This window comes from Neofelis nebulosa, chromosome 16 (assembly GCF_028018385.1).
Source record: "Neofelis nebulosa isolate mNeoNeb1 chromosome 16, mNeoNeb1.pri, whole genome shotgun sequence".
In the NCBI taxonomy this organism is placed as follows: Eukaryota; Metazoa; Chordata; class Mammalia; order Carnivora; family Felidae; genus Neofelis; species Neofelis nebulosa.
Window position 1 is genome coordinate 64,656,810 of NC_080797.1, and position 12,361 is coordinate 64,669,170.

Below are 12,361 nucleotides of genomic sequence, written 5' to 3' on the forward strand. Positions count from 1 at the left end.
CCCCCCACCCCACCCCCCTCCCCGGGCTCTTCCCAGCAGGCAGGGATATTACCCTCAAAAGGCATGCTGCTTCTCCTTTCAGCCAGTTTTGGTTGCTGAAACAGCAAGGGTCTATGAAATAAACCCAAGTCTCCAGGATTGTAAAGTCAGCCCAGGAGCAAGAGGAGCCCCGTTCTGCTGGATCTCAGGAGGTGCTTTAGGTCTGCTAGCACAAACTTAAATAATGTCTACAGTCAGATGGAAAAGGTCCACACAAGAAGCTGTCTGGGTGTGACGCTGCAGGCAGTGGTGGTGGGGACTGGGGTGGACTGAATATTGCTTGCCACTATTCAGCTCCTGCAGGAATGCCAGCCCAGGCTTGCCATGGCCTTTGTTTTTTTCTTAAGAGAAGACAGAAGTCTGGGTTTTTATATGAAATTTCCCAATTTTTATTTTTTTAATGTTTATTTATCTTTGAGAGAAAGAGAAACACAAGTGGGGGTGGTGCAGAGAGAGAGGGAGACACAGGATCCAAAGCAGGCTCCAGACTCTGAGCTGTTACTGCAGAGCCCAGTGTGGGGCTTGAATTCATGAAACATGAGATCATGACCTGAGCCAAAGTTGGTTGCCTAACCAACTGAGCTACCCAGGCACCCCTGAAATTCCCCAATTTTTAAAGGCTAATAACTAATTCCCATTAAAAAAATTTTTTTAATGTTTATTTCTTTTTGAGAGACAGAGCGTGAGTGGGAGAAGGGCAGAGAGAGAGAGACACACACACACACACACACACACACACACACACACACACACACAGAATCCCAAGCAGGCTCCAGACTCTGAGCTGTCAGCACAGAGCCCGATGCAGGGTTCGAAGCCACAAACTGTGAGATCATGACCTGAGCTGAGACATTTAACCGACTGAGCCACCCAGGTGCCCCAACTATTTCCCATTTTTATATACTTTATGTTTATTTATTTTGAGAGAGAGAGAAAGCGCGTGTGAGGGAGGGACAGAAAGAGAGGGACACAGAGAGAGTCCCAAGCAGGCTCCACACTGCCAGCATGGAGCCCGATGTGGGCCTTGAACCCACAAACCTTGAGATCATGACCCAAACTGAAGCCAGACGCTTAACCAACTGAGCCACCCAGGTGCCCCAACTAATTCCCATTTTTAAAAAATCTGTGGGCCGAACAAAAGACATCTCTGAGCCTCTGCCAGTCGGCTGCCCCTGCCTTGGGCTCGGTGCATACACTGAGGAGAATGCTAGCAGTAGGGGCTGTCAAGCTAAGTATGAAGCTGTATAAAGCTAAGTCAAGCCCACAGGGAAAAGGAATCCTTAGGCTTCGTCAAAATTGGTATTCGGTGGTGAGGTAAATCCCAGTTTGGGTTCAAAATGAGATACGTTTATTAAAGCAGTGATTATCAAACTTTTTTCCTGTCTGCAAGCCGTTTACATGCATCACACAGTAGAATCGTAATCAGGGATTCTTGGGAAGAGGCAGGGAAGAATAGGTAAGTATTGATGGAAAACTCCACCCCTCTTGCATTTTGGAGCTTCTAATATGTCGGTCTCCGTCACCCCTGGGCAAATGCTCTGAAATGAATTTCTGGTCTAAAGTAGATCCAGTCTTACAGTGACTGGGTTGTGCTATTGTCCTGGCCTTGTCCAGAATCCAGCTTTGTTCTGGAAGGAATTGGAGTGCAGGGAAGATGAGGAGAGAGGTGAGCAGAGCAGAGGCTGTGGAGGCTGGATCAACCACAGAATGGCCACATTTCCTGGAGTTTGGACAGTACTGGGGCCCTGGGCCCCTCTACTCTGCCCTGGCCCCTCTGTTCTCGGCAGAGGAGAGCAAGGCCTCGGCAAGATGAGCTCCTCTGAGCTTCCTTAGAATAGAGACATTTGAACTGGAAACAGAATCTTCCTGGAGAGCCTTAGAAAGGGAATTGAATAATCCCTGAGTTGAGTCCTGACCCTGGGCAAACCCAGGAAAGTTGCACCAGACCCCTGTTCCTATTATCCACAGGAGGAGGGAGACTCCCAGGACTGGTAAGAAATGTGTCTTGCGTGTGTGCGTGTGTGTGTTGTGGTTGTTCCTAAACCTGTTTGTCCAGAAGCTGGTCAGGCTCCTATAGGTAGAAACCTTGTGAGGAAATCTTGTGTGGAAGCTTTGCTGGCAACCCCTGGTTGGCAGGGAGTGGTTCTCTGTGTGCTGTTCTCCAACCACAGAGTATGGCTGTCAGAGGATCAGGCCTATGTGACTGCTCACTCCCACAGGCAGAGGCTGAGGCTTGGAGAGTAAGCCCAAACCTACCACTGATACCACCTTTTTGTCTTTAAAAAGTCTTGTCAAGTTTGCATTTTGTTCCATGATATGGTCTTTGAAACTTTTATTATTATTATTTTTTAAGTTTATTTATTTTGAGAAAGAGAGAGAGCATGCATTGCGAGGGAGTGGACAGAGAGAGAGAATCCCAAGCACGCTCCGTGTCCATCAGTGAGGAGCCTGACATGGGGCTCGATCCCATGAACCACGAGATCATGATCTGAGCCAAAATGAAGAGTTAGATGCTTAATCGACTGAGCCACCTAGGCGCCCCTGAAATTTTTATTTAAATGTAAAGACTTTTGAATCAAATTAATTCTCCTTGTTTTCCCTGTGGCTTCTTAAACCTCCAGGTATAGTCTGATATCTCCTGCCACCCCCTCTCCCCAAGGGCAAGGTGCTTTTAACTTTTGTTTGTGGGAAACTCAAGGTTAAAGTAAACAAACTGTCCCAGCTTTAGCCTTTCAACTTTGCATTCAAAATAATAATACACATGCTTTAAGAGAACTCATTCGATCTCTTCCTGAAGTAATTCAGGCATCAACCCTGGAGCACCAGAGAAGCCACCATTTCTCTGGACCTGCCCTTCCTTCATGTCTGGGTGTGGCTGCCTCCACAGTATTTCTGTGTGCTCTATTCTGATTGGGTGCTGAGTTTGGATTTTAAAGTTTGGTGGGTAGAGCAGGTTTACAGAGAGGTTCCTGGCACAGCAGGTTCTCAGACTCTCAATGTCTCCTCTCCCCAGAAGGCATTGGGATCAGAGGCCAGGGGGAAGTGAGCCCTGCCCCTCAGTCTCCCGGTTCCTGGCTCACCCCACACCGGTCTTTAGATCCTCAACCTGAGGGTTGTTGCTTCAGGCTAAAGATGAGCTGTAAATGGGAGACAGGGGTGGGGCCTAGGGAGCTGGGAACGGCATCAGGGCTTTATTAACCACCCGCTCCCTGTTGCTAAGCAGCTTTCGTTAGCCTGGAAGGTCGGCTGTGGCTGCGGTGAGCTCCTCTGGGGAATGGCAAGGAGATGCTAATGAGCTGGGTGAGAAACAGGTGCTGTGGAAAGATTGCGTTTCACCTGAGATGTTGCAGCCCGAGATACTTTCAGCACATTCTGAGATTCAGGCTCCAGGCAGTTTTTAGTCTGTCTCTTTTCAGTGAAAGGGATTCCTTTTCTCTTCTTCCCACCCATACTGAATCAACAGCTCACTCTCAGGATATCTGCCTTCTGCCTTCCATCTGGAAACAATCCAGTAGGAAGGAAGGCCCTCTGGGGAAGTGGCTCCTCTCACCCTGTCTTGGAGCAAAGCTGAGGGCATATGGTGGTGATCAGTAGCTGAGACACTAAGTGTGTGACCATGGCCACAGCAGCCCCAAAGAACTCTGAACCTACCCCGGAAGATTGGTATAAGGACTAAAGGAGTGACACAGGTAAAGCACACAGCATGGAGCCAGTAGGTGCTCAATAAATGTTGCCATCACCACCACAATGACCCGCAGCAACTTTCTTCTTTGTACTTGAAAGTGATCCTACAGGGAGCAGGGATGGGTGAAATTGGTGAAGGGGATTAAGAGTACGCTTACCATCCTGAGCACTGAGTAATGTTGAATCATTGTGTTGCACACCTGAAACTAAAATACATTACACTTGAATTAAAAAAAAAAAAAAAAAGTGATGCCTGGGTGGCTCAGTCGGTTAAGCATCCAACTCTTGATCTTTGCTCTGGTTATGATCTCATAGTTTGTGGGTTCGAGTCTCAAGTCTGGCTGTGTCCTGGCAGTGCAGAGCATGCTTGGGATTCTCTCTCTGCTCCTCTCCCATTTGTTCTCTCTGTCTCTTTTTCTCTCTCAAAATAAATAAACTTTGAAAAAAAGTGACCCTAAAACCTTCCCCATCAAGTCTCCTAGAACCTTCTCCAGGATTCCATCTGAGAATCCATGATTCTGTGAGGAGTATCTAGATAATTAGAGAAATTTGAACTCTAGGAACTCAATCAGGGAACCTTTATAATATTAGGAAATTTTTATTAATCTTGTAGGTACAATCAAGGTATTATATACATCTTTTTCAAAGAGTCATCTTTTACAGATACCTACTGAAATATTTATAGATAAAAATATATAATATTTAAAATTCACTTCAAAATAATCTGGGGATAAGTGAAAAAGTGGTTGGAGGTGATACAGCTGAAACAAGATGGGTCATGACTTGACCATTGTTTGGGTTAGGTGATGGGTACATGGGGTTAATTCTTTCGTCCTCTTTACTTTTGTATATGTTTGGAATTTTCCATAATGATTATTTTTTAATGTTTATTTATTTTTGAGAGAGAGAGAGAGAGCACATGAGCAGGACAGGTAGAGGGGGCAGAGGATCCTAAGTGGCTCTGTGCTCACAGCAGAGAGCCTGATGCAGGGCTCGAACTCATGAACCATGAAATCATGACCTGAGCTGTAGTCAGATGCTTAACCCACTAAGCTACCCAGGTGCCCCATAATGATTTTTTTAAAGGAGGAGGGGTGCCTCGGTGGCTCAGTCAGTTGGTTGAGCGTCTGACTCTTGATATCAGCTCAGGTTTTGATCTCAGGGTCGTGAGTTTAAGCCTTGTGTTGGGCTCCATGCTGGGCGTGAAGGGCATGAAGCCTACTTAAAAAAAAAGAAAAGAAAAGAAAGTTGAAAAACCAGGGGGAGCGGATGGGAAGAGGAAGAGATAAAGTGAGTATAGACAACTGTCCTGAGAAATTTTACATAAAGGGGACTAGCTAAATGGTTCAATACCTGAATGGGGATATAGGACCAAGGGAGGTGGTATTGGTCGTAGGTGGTTTTTTTTTTTTTTTATGTTTATGTACAAATGGGTAGTATCTAATAGAGAAATATTAAAGGTACAGGGAAGAGAAGTGATGTTTGTTGGAATGATGTCCTTGAGAGGTAAAAGGGGCTGGAACCCAGTGTGTAGGTGGACAACCCAGTGTGTAGGTGGCCTTAGGAACATGGCCAGACCATCTGGAGGGACAGAAGAGAAGGCAGGGGATGGGCATGAGGTGCAGGGAAGAAAGCACCAATGTTCATGATCACCTTCAGTGTACTCGAGAAGAAAGCAAGGAGCTTTTTGCACCTCTGCATAGCCTGTGGCTTGTAGTCACTCAAAACCTACTGAGATGGGACCTGTTCTTTTCCCTAATTGCTGCTGAAGCCCAGAGAGATTTAGTGGTTTGGACCCAGTCAAATAGATAGGGAAAGGAGCCAGAGTTTGAACCCACATGTGTCTTGCTCCAAAGCCTGTGCTGCCCAGGAATGGGTGTATCTGTGTAGCCTACCTAGGAGAGGAGCCTTGTGGTGTGAGGTATTGAGGAACAGTTGGCCCTTATGGAGATGTAGCTCACGTCACCAAACAGTGGACTCATGGTGGCCAGAGATACTCCGGGAGACAGTGAACCCCTTGCTGAACTGAGTGAGGCCAACGCTGGCCTGGTCCGTGGGAAGCCATTGTGAGCACTATACACTCAGATTCTGCCCTGCATCTCCATCAGGGCAAAGAAGAAAGGTGTATGTGTTAGGAATTTCATTTCCCTCACCTGCTGCTTTCTGGAATATCAGAGCAGTGCCTTCTCCTCCTAATGAAAGTCTGGAGGGGAGAGTTGCTTTCTTGTTTCAGGGCGTTGAACAAGGCTGACTGCCCTCAAAAGCTGAAGCAAACAGTCAGCGTCACTAATGCAGGCTGAGAGAAAATGTACTCTAGTTACCATAGAAATGCTCATTCCAGGTAGAAGCAACTGTTACAAATCCCTGGGTGAAATAGCCAGCCGGGGAAGTGGGAAGGAGAGCGGTGGATGATGCCTTGCCTCTCCTTTTTGCTCTTCCCACTTCATCTGCTACATACAATACACTGACTTCTCCCATTAGCAGTTGGAAGAAGTTCCTACTTAAATTTTTTTTTTTTTTAATTTTTTTTTTCAACGTTTTTATTTATTTTTGGGACAGAGAGAGACAGAGCATGAACGGGGGAGGGGCAGAGAGAGAGGGAGACACAGAATCAGAAACAGGCTCCAGGCTCCGAGCCATCAGCCCAGAGCCTGACGCGGGGCTCGAACTCACGGAGCGCGAGATCGTGACCTGGCTGAAGTCGGACGCTTAACCGACTGCGCCACCCAGGCGCCCCTAAATTTTTTTTTTTTAATGTTTATTTATTTTTGAGAAAGAGTGAGTGTGAGTGGGGGAGGGGGAGGGACAGAGAGAGAGAGAGGGAGACACAGAATCCGAAGCAGGCTCCAGGCTCTGAGCTGTCAGCACAGTGCCCGATGCAGGGCTCGAACTCACCAGCTATGAGATCATGACCTTAACCAAAGTCAGACGCTCAACCGACTGAGTCACCCAGGCACCCCTAATGTTTATTTATTTCCGAGAGAGAGAGAGAGAGAGAGAGAGAGAGAGAGAGAGAGAGAGAGAATGCGAGAGTGCATGCGTGCAAGCAGGGAAGAGGCAGAAAGGGGGAGAGAGGATCTGAAGCTGACTTTGCACTGACAACAGTAAGCCCGATGTGAGGCTTGAACTCACAAACGAGTTCATGACCTGAGCTGAAGTTTGGATGCTCAACTGACTGAGCCACCCAGGTGCCCCAGAAGTTCCTATTTAAAAAAAGGCTGCCCATCCCTCCCATTCCTTTATCTGCAGGGAGGCTGCTCCTCTCCTGGCCGTCTTGATTCCACCATCCAAGACATTCATCTTTTAAAATTTCTACTCTTGGGGAAAAAATTGAAAAATAAATTAAAATTATAAATAAACAAACAAATAAGTACATAAAAATTCTGCTCTTGAAGCGCCTTTCTGGCTCAGTCGGTGGAGCATTAAACTCTTGAGTTCAGTTGTGAGTGTGAGCCCCACGTTGGGCATAGATTACTGTTATTTATTTTTATTTTTTATTAAAAAATGTTTTTGATGTTTATTTTTGAGAGAGAGAGTGGGGGAGGGGCAGAGAGAGAGGGAGACGGTGCAAAGCCCAACGTGAGGCTCGAGCCCACAAACTGTGAGGTCATGACCTGAGCCAAAGTCAGACACTCAACCGACTGAGCCACCCAGGTGCCCCTAGAGATTACTTTTATTTTTTTTTAATTATTATTTTTTTTAACGTTTATTTATTTCTGAGACAGAGAGAGACAGAGCATGAACGGGGGAGGGCCAAAGAGAGGGAGACACAGAATCCGAAACAGGCTCCAGGCTCCGAGCTGTCAGCACAGAGCCCGACGCGGGGCTCGAACCCACGGACCGCGAGATCACGACCTGAGCCGAAGTCGGCCGCCCAACCGACTGAGCCACCCAGGCGCCCCTAGAGATTACTTTTAAAAAGTTGTTTTAAATAAAAATAATAATAAAAAAATAAAAATAAAAATTCTGCTCTAAGTAGTATCCTCAAAACTCCAGGACCCAAAGCAGCCACCTGTCTAGCTGCTCCACCCTGCACTTTCCTCGCTTAGGTTCTCTATGGCAACTACGACCGAACTCCCCCGTTGCACAGATGGCAGACGGCAGAGGTGGGGGAGCAGGAGTTACTTTCCACACCTGCTCCTCCCATTACCATCCCTTCTTGGCTCAGTGCCTTGGGCTTAGCCTTCCTGTTAGGCTGTGCTAACTCTGGATATAGTGTTCCTGTATCTCAGCCAACTGGCCTAGTTCTCTGAAGGCCATTCAGTGGCTCCCCCTATTACCAGGCCTCTGGGCTGCTGAGCACAACTTTCAACATAGGTATGTATGTGATAGCCAGGGTTGCTGCTGAGGCTCCCTAGGCTGGCTGAGGACCCTTCAACAATCACTGCTGTGTGTGCTGCACAGCCATAGTTTTAGTCCATTAAAAAAAATTTTTTAAATGTTTTATTTATTTTCAGTGGGAGGTGGAGAGAGAATCTCAAGCAGGCTCTGTGGTGTTAGCACAAAGCCTGATGATGTGGGCTTGAACTCACAAACCATGAGATTGCAACCCGAGCCAAAATCAAGAGTCGGACGCTCAACCAACTGAGCCACCTAAGCACCCCAGTTTTAGTCCATTCTTGTGACATCTCAGCTTGTGCTAGCCCACTGAATTGTTTCTCTGGTCCTTGCCCAGCTCAGATCACTTGTGGCTTCCCTAAGCAGAGCCCAGGTATTCCTGTGGGGGTGGGGAACCAAGCCAATTGGGAGGAATGCTGCGGGAACTGGTAAAGGACTGGGTGCCCATGGACAGACCCAGCCTTTCTGAGTTTTGTGAGTTTTGATTCGCATCCAGGCTAGAAAAAGTCTCTAACATCGTCTCATGATAGAATCGTGGTATCTGGGTTGGATGGTCACCTGTTTAATCGTTATTATTCTGAATTGGTAACGTGTTACCTGGTTCAAAAATCAAAACTGTACAGGTGTGCCTGGGTGGCTCAGTCAGTTGGGCGTCTGACTTTGGCTTAGGTCATGATCTCATGGTTTGTGAGTTCAAGCCCCACATCAGGCTCTGTGCTGACAGCTCGGAGCCTGGAGGATGCTTTGGAGTCTGTGTCTCCTTCTCTCTCTGCCCCTCCCCAATTTGTGCTCTGTGTCTCTATGTCTCTCAAAATATAAATAAATGTAAAAAAAAAAATTTTTTTATCAAAACTGTACCGAAGAGATACAGTGAAAAGTTTACTCCTTTTCCTGCCGCCATTTACCCACTTTCCCCCCACTTACCTGTTCCCACACAGGTAACCACTACCACTTTTGTTTCTTATATATCCTTCCAGAGTTTTTTATCCTAATAAAAGAAATTATATTCTTTGTTTACTGCCCACATACCCTTTTTGTAATGAAAAGGTATCCAGTCATAGTGTTCTGCATCTTGCTTTAGGAGACTTTTCATTGTTAGCTCCTAGAAAACATCCTCATTCTTTTGCAAAGTTGTTTAATAATCCGTTGTATGAATGCCCCATGTATACTTAACCTGTCCACATTGATGGACATGAGGATAGTTTCCAGTCTTTTGCTGTTGTAACTTAAGTACTCTTGCAGTTATATCTGTAAGCTAGATTCTCAGAAGAAGGTCAGAGGTTATTTGCAATGGTGATAGACAGTGCCACCCTACCTCCACCGGAGTGGTGCCAGTCAGCTCTCCTCCCAGTAAGGTCTGAGAAGATTTAGTAACTTCCTGGGTCCCTGCCATCTCTATCTACCCGTGTCTTCTCTGTTCTAAATTGGACTCCTGGGAATGGTTAAATTGGTATGTAAGGAGTTGTGGGAGGGGCCCTTTAGGATTCTGTTAGCACTTGGGCTCTCCAGCCCATTTAACCTTTGTTGAGCCCCATAACTTAATAGACTTTATTGGCACATCAGAGGCTGGTGAGGGAAAGTTCCAGGGCTAGCCTGGGCTTGTAATTCCCAGCTTTTCCCTTGGTAGATGGTACCAGACCTTTTGGGAGAGGAAAGCAAAGTTCTTGCAGTTCCCTGGGCCTTCTTGTCAGTCGTATGGGATGACAGAGTAGAGAGGGCACCATGACTCCAAAGTTCCAAGAGCAAGGTGAGGGGTGAGAGGGTTATGCTTGTTGAATCATGTCTGTTTCTCTGTTTCAATTCATTTACCCAAACCTTTCCACCCCAACCAATGACCAAAACCAGTGTTGATTTTTATTAATTAGTACACTGAGCTGGATATTGTCAGGGATATCTCACCCCTCTTCTGGCGGATCCAGAGTGGCTGTGGGTGGTATCAGGACCCAGTGGGACAGGGGCTCCTGAGCCTTCACTGAGGAGGAGGAGAGGTTCAGCTGACTTGCTGCTTGAGCCATGATTGGCATCTCCTGCCACAGGCCTCCACCCTAGGGAATGGTCATGGTGGCAGTCTGGGACAGAAAGCTGAATAAGGAGCTGGAGTTCTGCTTGGTGCTCTGGGCTTTCAGTCAGGAGAGGAGAGACATGGGCCTCTGGCTGGTTTCTGCTGGGAAAGGGTGCTTGACAGTCTGTGAGAGGCCCTCTCTGGAGACTGAGGGCAGCAGGAGAGTTGGGCCTTGTGGCTGATGGCTCTGCAGCCGAGTTCTGAGTGGTGTTGCACTGTACATTGTGGGGCAGGGAGAGTATTCTTGCATCTCTGAGTTTCGGCCAGTGGAACCATCTGTGGTTCAGCGCAACCCAAAAGTCTTAGAGCAGGGATTCTAGAACTTTTGGGGGTCATGTATTCCTTTTAGAAGCTAAAAATCTTGGATCCTTTATCCAGACAAAGAGCACTCACCTAGTCATACTGGAGCACACCAACAATTTTGTATGCAATATTTGGGGGTCTTTGGAAGGCCCAGAAGCCCACCCACAAACCCTCAATTCTCGATCATTGTTAGTGTTACTATCATCATATTACTATCTTGCCTATATGCTGCACACAGTATTTTTCATTGCGCGTGCTGACTTTCTGCGGTGGACAGCCCTGTGGGAATGGGAAAGAACAAGTGTAGTTTGAACAGCCACTGGCCAAGGAGCCCATGGAACTGGATTAGGATATACCTGGCATAGAGGATCATTTACTTTGCTTGGAAAGTAGAGAGTTGAGAGGGATTTCTCCTTCCCCAGACATTGCCTGGCATCTTGCCTGCGTTTCACAGAAGGAACGTATGGGCTGTGGGGTGAGCAGGAGGGTACTAGGCGTGATGTTTGGGCTTCTCTACCTGCAGTAATTGCTGAGGAATGCCTCCGCTCACCCCAGAGAGCCCTAATGCCTGTGTTCAGAGGCTGCCTGAGAGGGTGGGTGAGGCCAGGCGGGATGGGAGTGCTGCTCCCCGCCATTCCCAGGCTCCCCAGCCTGGCTGCATTTGCAGTCTCCTGGGGAAGGTGGGAAGGCTAATGTCTCATTATGCCAGCAATTAGTCACATCACTGAGGCACATGGTTCCTTGCAGGACTGGTGCCACCAGCTGCCACTCTGGCCGTGTTCAGTGCCGCTTCTCTCCAGAGCACTCTGAATGGGGCATACAATCCCGGGAAACGGTCACCACTTTCCTACAGGCACTGCAGCCCCAGGACCAAGAGACTGGGACTCACTCACCTGTATACCACAGGGCCACACAGGACCTCCAGAGACCAAGGGGACAGCCATGGAGTAGAGTATGTGGACACTTAAGCAGAGATTCCCTCACATGCCCCATACAAGTAAATATGTAGATACGTCTGCATACACACGTGCACATACATGTATGAACGTGCTGTGAGGGAAAGGCTGTGCCTTGTAAAATAAAGTCCTCTGAGGCCCAACCAGGGAAGAGCCCAGAAGGGAACAACTAGGAGGAGGGTCCTGCTTTGTTTCCACTCCCTTGGCGTGTTCTCACTGGGTCTGGCCTGCAGGTTGGTCCCAGGGACTCTCTCCAACTTCTTGACTTCAGTACAGGAGCAGGCCAGACAAAGCCCTTATAGCACAGCAGTGACTGCCTTCCAGTTACTAAAAATGAAGACGAAAACCAGGTGAGAGCCCAGGGTCACTGGTCGTTTCCTAAGCTCAGGCTTCATATTCTAACAGCACTAGTCACAGTCGACTTGAGGGGCTTCAGTTCCCCTGTTCCTGAGAGAATAGCATCTCTACCCACCTCTGGACAGCCTGCGGCCCTCTCTCTAATGTGCCCTCTCCCCTTCCTGCCAGGGAGAGGTCTTGTAAAAACCCAGCCCTTGCAGCTTAACTGTGGAATAGGATCTTGCCAAAAGGGGCTGAGGGCTCAGGCACCGACAAGGATCGAGTGCCTCCCGTGTGCCAGACTCGTGCAAGGGCTTTATGCCCTTCATCTCATGTAATGTTTCACGCCAATCCTAAGTAGCCCCATTTCACAGATGACACTGGGCTCAGAGCATTATCACCCACGTTTCCCAGGGGTAGCGAGTGGCCATGCTAAGCTCCAGACCCTGTTCTGACTCCCCCCTCCAGCACAGCACTTGTCAATCCATGCAGAAAGAGCACCTGTGACATGAGGGGAGCCCTCCTCACACCTGTGGCACCCCCAACATACCTGGAGAAGGTGAAGGGGGCTGGGCTAGGATTTGGGGTCCTGGGTCATGGTCCTGGCTCTGCCACTGTGTGACTACAGTCAAATCCCTTCCCC

At 47.9% G+C, this 12,361-nt stretch overlaps 1 protein-coding gene across 7 annotated transcripts in view; it reads left to right on the plus strand.

The window, feature by feature from the left end:
- The window catches only part of SGSM2 (small G protein signaling modulator 2), a 39,785-nt gene that overhangs the window by 6,153 nt on the left and 21,271 nt on the right, over positions 1 to 12,361 (plus strand). Inside the window, exons 2-3 of one of the 7 annotated variants that reach the window (XM_058704772.1) lie at positions 11,174 to 11,378; positions 11,654 to 11,732. The exons of 5 other annotated variants lie outside the window; for them this stretch is intronic. The gene's annotated coding sequence lies outside the window, so the exon portion shown is untranslated. The remainder of the gene's footprint in view (positions 1 to 11,173; positions 11,379 to 11,653; positions 11,733 to 12,361) is intronic. One more of the 7 variants, XM_058704771.1, reaches the window with a different exon arrangement.